Source organism: Dipteris shenzhenensis, chromosome 22 (genome assembly GCF_047967505.1).
Source record: "Dipteris shenzhenensis isolate YYH24624 ecotype China chromosome 22, Dip_SZ_1.0, whole genome shotgun sequence".
NCBI lineage: Eukaryota > Viridiplantae > Streptophyta > Polypodiopsida > Gleicheniales > Dipteridaceae > Dipteris > Dipteris shenzhenensis.
The window spans coordinates 17,245,347-17,251,346 of NC_141617.1; positions in this window are offsets into that span (position 1 = coordinate 17,245,347).

A 6,000-nucleotide genomic window follows, 5' to 3' on the forward strand; every position below is an offset into this window, starting at 1 on the left:
CCGTGCGAGCAGCCATCTCAGCCCAATCGACCATCGCTCCCATTGCCTCTTGCTCAATAAACCATGGATTTGTTCCTATGCAAAACGCACATCACATCTCTGCATCTGTAGGAAGACGATCCATCGCAGCTTGCTATGGATCCAATTTACGAGAGTTAGATAAAGTGCATGTAATATGTAGTAAAACAAATAGAACAATATTTTAAATGAGTAAAAGTAAACGTACCACGGTTGCCAGAATGCCAACCGTCCACCTGTACCAAAGTGCGAAGTACCTATAGCGTCTAGCCATCTCCTGGCAGCCCTCCTCTGACCCTCGAATATTTTGGGATGGTTCCTATTCTGCTTCTTGAAGAACTTCCTATCAGCTTTGTCTGCCTAGCTGGGTTAGCCATCCCCTTTGCGATGGAAGTACGCAAGGTTGATCTATGATGCTTCAAGACCAAACCGATGTGCTCTCGCATGTAATTTTCATTGAACTCCCAATTTGGCAGGTTAGGGTACTTTTGTTTTACTTCGTCGATGACCGCTTGCTTCTTTTGGTCATCTTGATACCGCCAATCAGTAGCAATGCCGATCTTGAAGTGGTGGCTCATCAACCGCCTCATGGTGGGCATCACTACTTTGCTCTTTCTATCTTCTATTATCTCTCTAACAGGCATGATTTGATAGGAGAGTCCTCGATTGGGTAAGAAGGACTCATGGTAGTGGTAGAGCTAGAGCAAGTGGAAGCTGTGCGAGCGCTTCAAGAGCGAGGAGTAGCAGTGGGAGTAGGAGAGGGCAAGGAACCTGACTGATATTGTGTCTCGAAACCAAGTGGAGACCTGTAGGGATGTGAATGTGCTGACTCTTCTACATCTCCTGAGTCAGCACAATAATGGCCCTACAAAAGAGAGGAAACATACCATTTTTCAAATAACTAGTTAGAGGAAGGAGGAGTTTAAAGAAGAAATTTTTCAAAGGGATTGGATTGAGGAGACAAGGAGAAAGAGGAGGAAGAGATACAAAAAAGACTAGAAGAGCTGAGTCTTCTTTCTTTCACAAAATCTCGTTTTTTGTCTTTAACCCTTGAAAATCAAGCACGAAAACTAGCACATAGCCTTAGGAATACAAAGAGAAATATGCTTCAATACTCACAAAATCAAATCTCACAAAAAACAAACCTACATTGCTCAAAGAGACTCACCTTCTTGAAAAACTTCTTTTCACACAAGCAAAGAGGGAGAAGGGTGGAGAGGGAGCACAAGTGTTAGGAGAGGGTTTGAGTAGTGGTGAGGAGTGGAGAATAGAGAGGAGGAAAGCGAGGTCATCGGATATGAGGTGGGAGGAGAGATTACTTTTATCACAATAGAGATGCTAAAGAAAGTGCTGCGTCGCGGGGTTTCGGGTTTTAGCCCATAGCATTGCTATATAGCGATGCTGGTCAGTCACTATATAGCAATGCTGGTCAGTCCCTATATAGTGATGCTTATATTTAAAAGCTTTGCTATATAGTGATGGAACAAAGCAAATCGTCGCTATATAGCAACGGGAATAGAGCAAAACGTCGCTATATAGCAAAGCTTCAAGGCACTTGTTGTTTAAAGCTAAAAAAGAAGCTCATAGGTGGCTATTTTATTACTGTTAATATATTTCCTTGCAACTTATGTTGTGATTCTAGAAGTGTGTAGATGGAAGGGATGTCAGATGATGCACCAAGAGGTTGTATTGTCATTGTACTCATTGCAAGCAAGAAGTACGACATCAATGTCGCATTATCATGCACCACTTGCGGATCCGATTTCTAAGAGCAAAGAGGAGTAGAAACTTGAGGGGGAACCAAGGTGCCCTTAATAAGATTAGATTGACATGAGGCTGAGGGGCAACTTCGAGAAAAATGACAAGTTTTTCTGCATTTGTAACACGCATTTGGGAAGGATGCAAAATTTAAGAGAATGCAAAAAGGATGTGGAAACCCATAATCAATATCTAAACAAGAAGGAATGGGCTCTTCCATATCCCACAAGACACAAAATTGGATGTCCCTACTCAAAACCAGAAAATCTTGCTTAGGAAGATACAACACTCTCCCCAACAAAGCTGCAATAGAGAACATATGTAAGAGTAGAGGAACTGGCAAGGCCTTGAGAGTGACCCAGATGGACAAAAATGCATTACAGTTTTGGCTAGGTCAAAAAGGGGATCCCAAGGCATTACATAAGCAAAAAAGCCTGCACCATGTACACCAGCCATATTGACTAATTGATAAAGTGTATCCACATCAATGTAGTGTGCATAATAGAAAGGAATCCAGTTTGTAATCTCCAACTACTGTTGATAACCAGGCACGTAGAGAAGAAGAATTCATCATGCGTCCCATAAAATAAATACAAACTCCTCATTGCTGTGCTTGATGGAGAGAATCAAGAAAAGATTCGGAAGGTAAAGCCCGACACAACTGTGACCCTGGATCTGGGAACTCCAACACAGAGTCTTGACACATACATCATAAGAGATCCCTTTGAAGCAACGAAGAAGCAAAACCAGAGAAGTCCACCTTGAGTGACTTGTTTGTTGGAGAAGAAGTCGTGAAAGCAAGCTTTTTTTTCCTTGCCAAGGATGCAAAAGTCAAGGTTGCATGAGAGCCAGGCGATTGAGAACCAAAATGAGGAGAAAGCGATTGAACTCGAGCAGACGAAGGAATAGAACCGGCAGTAGAAGGTACTATGGCAGTAAAAGATACCACTGTAATAGAAGGTATTACAATAGGCAGAGGTTCCTGAAAAGCAAACGAAGGCAAACACACAGGCGAAGTTGGAGGTAGAGTATAAATTGGAGGCGAACACACAAACGGGGCGTCAATAGAAATATGGGACGACAGCAAATGGGGTGTTGAAAATACAAAATTATTACATGCAACAGAAGCTAGAGGCGTAGTAGAAGCTGAAGGTGAGCACTTAGACGGGCTAAACGGGACAGCAAAGGGAAATGATGGAGGAATCTCCATCTCAAAGGCCCTCGACACACACCTCATGTGTGCCTGCATGAATAGAACAACCCTCAAGATAATTCATTATTTTCATATCACTCAAAAGCTAGGAGAGCTAACATATAGCCAAAATTAAGAATCCCAAGTAGAAACCTTTGGTTACAAGCTTAAGGAATTTTATGTTTCTTAAAGAATAACCACTTAAAGAATGGCCATCAGGTGGAGACTAATTTTTAGAGCTCAAAAATTTGAACATTTCTTCTCTTTATAGAAAAGAGATATGATATACCCATGAAAAGGTACAAGAACGGAAAGGTTAAGTGGTACATGCCCCTAATTCCTCTCCATATTAAAAAAGGGAGTTCAAAATTCCAATTTATCCCATTATACAAACGTGGAAAATTTGGAGGTTGCTCCAGTGTTGACTAAATCCACCCCTCCCACATCCATTCTTCTTCCTCTTCATTTGGCCTCCCACCTCTTCCAAATTTTGAAGCCCCATGCAAAGCCTTCCTTCCTCTACATCCTGCACCATCCTACTCCCATCCTCATCCGTCAAGCTATACATTGAGCACTTCTCACCGAAATGTCCTAGCCTTCCACCCATGTGACCATTGTCATCCTTAACCTTTTAAGATGGTTGAGGATGACCATTGTCATCCTCAACCATCTTGAAACATTGAGAGAGAGACTTTGGAGCACACTTGATGGTGATTATCTCCCATCCTTTTTATCCTCTCCGCTCTCTCCTCCACCCCTCTCCCATCCCCCCCTTCCATCCACCACCACTCTTCTTTACCTCCTCATTTTTCAGTCCTCTTTCTATACCGCCTATCATCTCTCCCTCCCTCCCCCCCCTCTCTCTCTCTCCCTCTCTCTCTCTCTCTCTCTCTCCCTCTCTCTCCCTCTCTCCCTCTCTCTCTCTCTCTCTCTCTCTCGCTCTCTCTCTCTCTCTATCTCTCTCTCTCATATACACACATACCCCACTGGTACGCCAACCACGGGAGGCATGCAGTGGTGGCAGTGCTAATCATGGTGTCGGGGGGTCACCTCATAAACTTTTAGTGTACCACATGCATTCAAAAGGAGGGGTATTTTAATTTCACTTTTTGGAAAATTTTAATAAGTTTACAATAATAGGAGGGGTTTTTTAATTCGACTCTAGAAAAAAATCACTTAGTTCAAAAGTAAAGAGGGGTGTTTTTATTGGAGGGAACTTTTTAGTTGAGGGGTTTTTTAAATAGGGATTCTAAATAGTGCACCCCCCGAGATCATGGTAGTGGCACCAATGCCCATTTGTAGTAGCGCACTGTGGGTGGCACGTAGTGCCAAGCCACACAAGTGGTGTCAATGGTGTCCCACCCACGGGTAGTGTATCAAAAGATATGTGCCTTAGGATCTATGGAACGCTCTAAGGCAGATGGAACCTATGTGGAAACATGATGAAGAGAGTGCTCATGACATGTACCTCAAGTCAATTAGGTTCCAAGATAGATTAGCTTGGACTCATAAACATAATCTTGAGTGAATGTGCATTTCTCTATATTATTCAACAATACATGATAGGCTTCTTATATAGAGAGTTCCCTGAGAATAGTCAACACTTGTTGGATCCTTTGATCCACATCTCTCCTTATGGATATCCTTGATCGACATCTCTACTCATGTAGTCCACATCCTAGGGTGGATACTTTAGTTCTTTTCTATACCATACCTTAGCCTTTAATCTATGTGCACATGGCCCCATATCTCAACACCTCCCCTTGGTGCCATGATCCATTGGCTATCGCAAGCTGGTCAGATGTGAGGTTACATTCATCACCTCCCCTTACTGCATGTACCCTCGGGGGGGTCACTCATCATATGTAACCCTATCACGTGAGTTCAAAAGAAGGATATTTTTTATTCCTAAAATTTACAGAAATAAATATACATAAGGGACTATTTAAAATAGTTCTAGAAAAAAATTACAGATTTGTATAGAAAAGGGGTACATTTTATTAGTGAAAAAATTTACAGATAAGGGATTTTAAATATAGGCCTTGAACGCACGTGATATAGAGGGTTTATACATAGTGACCCCCCCGAGCATGTACCTTGCTACATAAGGTGGTAAGTGTGGCTTTGACATGTCTATTCCTCCCCTAGGTGATTTCATAGATACTCTCAAGTGGTGAGGCATGATTTACAAACATGTGGGCAAAAGGTGGCAAGGCTTTTGCTTCTCAATGCATGTTGTCGATGGCGTTCTCTTCTTTTCTCGATGTAGCATGATGCATGATGATTTGTTCTTCCTGATCTTTTAATTCTTTGTGTCGATGCCATGTTCTGTGCTATGGTCATCTCATGCACTTGTGCTTCCCACATGCTTTTTACATTCATGCATCACTTTCCCATTTGTTGCAAAGGTCTTACCATGAGCTTCATTTTGCTTCAATGGAAGTGTCTAGTTGCTAACAATGATTCTAGCTTGACAAGTGCGTAGAGATTAAAAAACAATCACTTTTCCTTTTTGGAGCGCGCGCAAATTCTTCTTGGATTGGAAGTTACCGCTTGTCAATGTTTTGATTAAAAAAGGGTCTTTGATGATATGGCATAGGCTACTCACATGCAGCTTACAAATTGTGCTTAGTAAGGGACTGTGCTTGGGTGGCACTAAGGTGATGTGTCATTTAACTAACCCTAACCTTGGTTGTTGTAGGTTCACTTAATCATTGACCAAGGTAAGGTTTAAACTTAATCTTTAGTCTGACTAACTCAACCAAGGGTTGCTTTCAACCAACCCTAGTCAATTTGGATCTACCATGTGTCAAGTAAGGAAACCTTAGGAATTTATGATGGAGATTTCACAACGGCACTGCTTCTCTTTGCACATCTTTCTTGCAAGAATCGATCTCCCAGAGTCAGATCTTAGACGCGTGCGGCTGGTCAGTTTTGTTGAGTTGTCCAGGTGCCGAGAGCTTTTGGAGCCCATGAGGAGATTGAAGCTTGTTTTAGTTCATCAGGTTGTTGAAGCCTATTACACTAAAGGT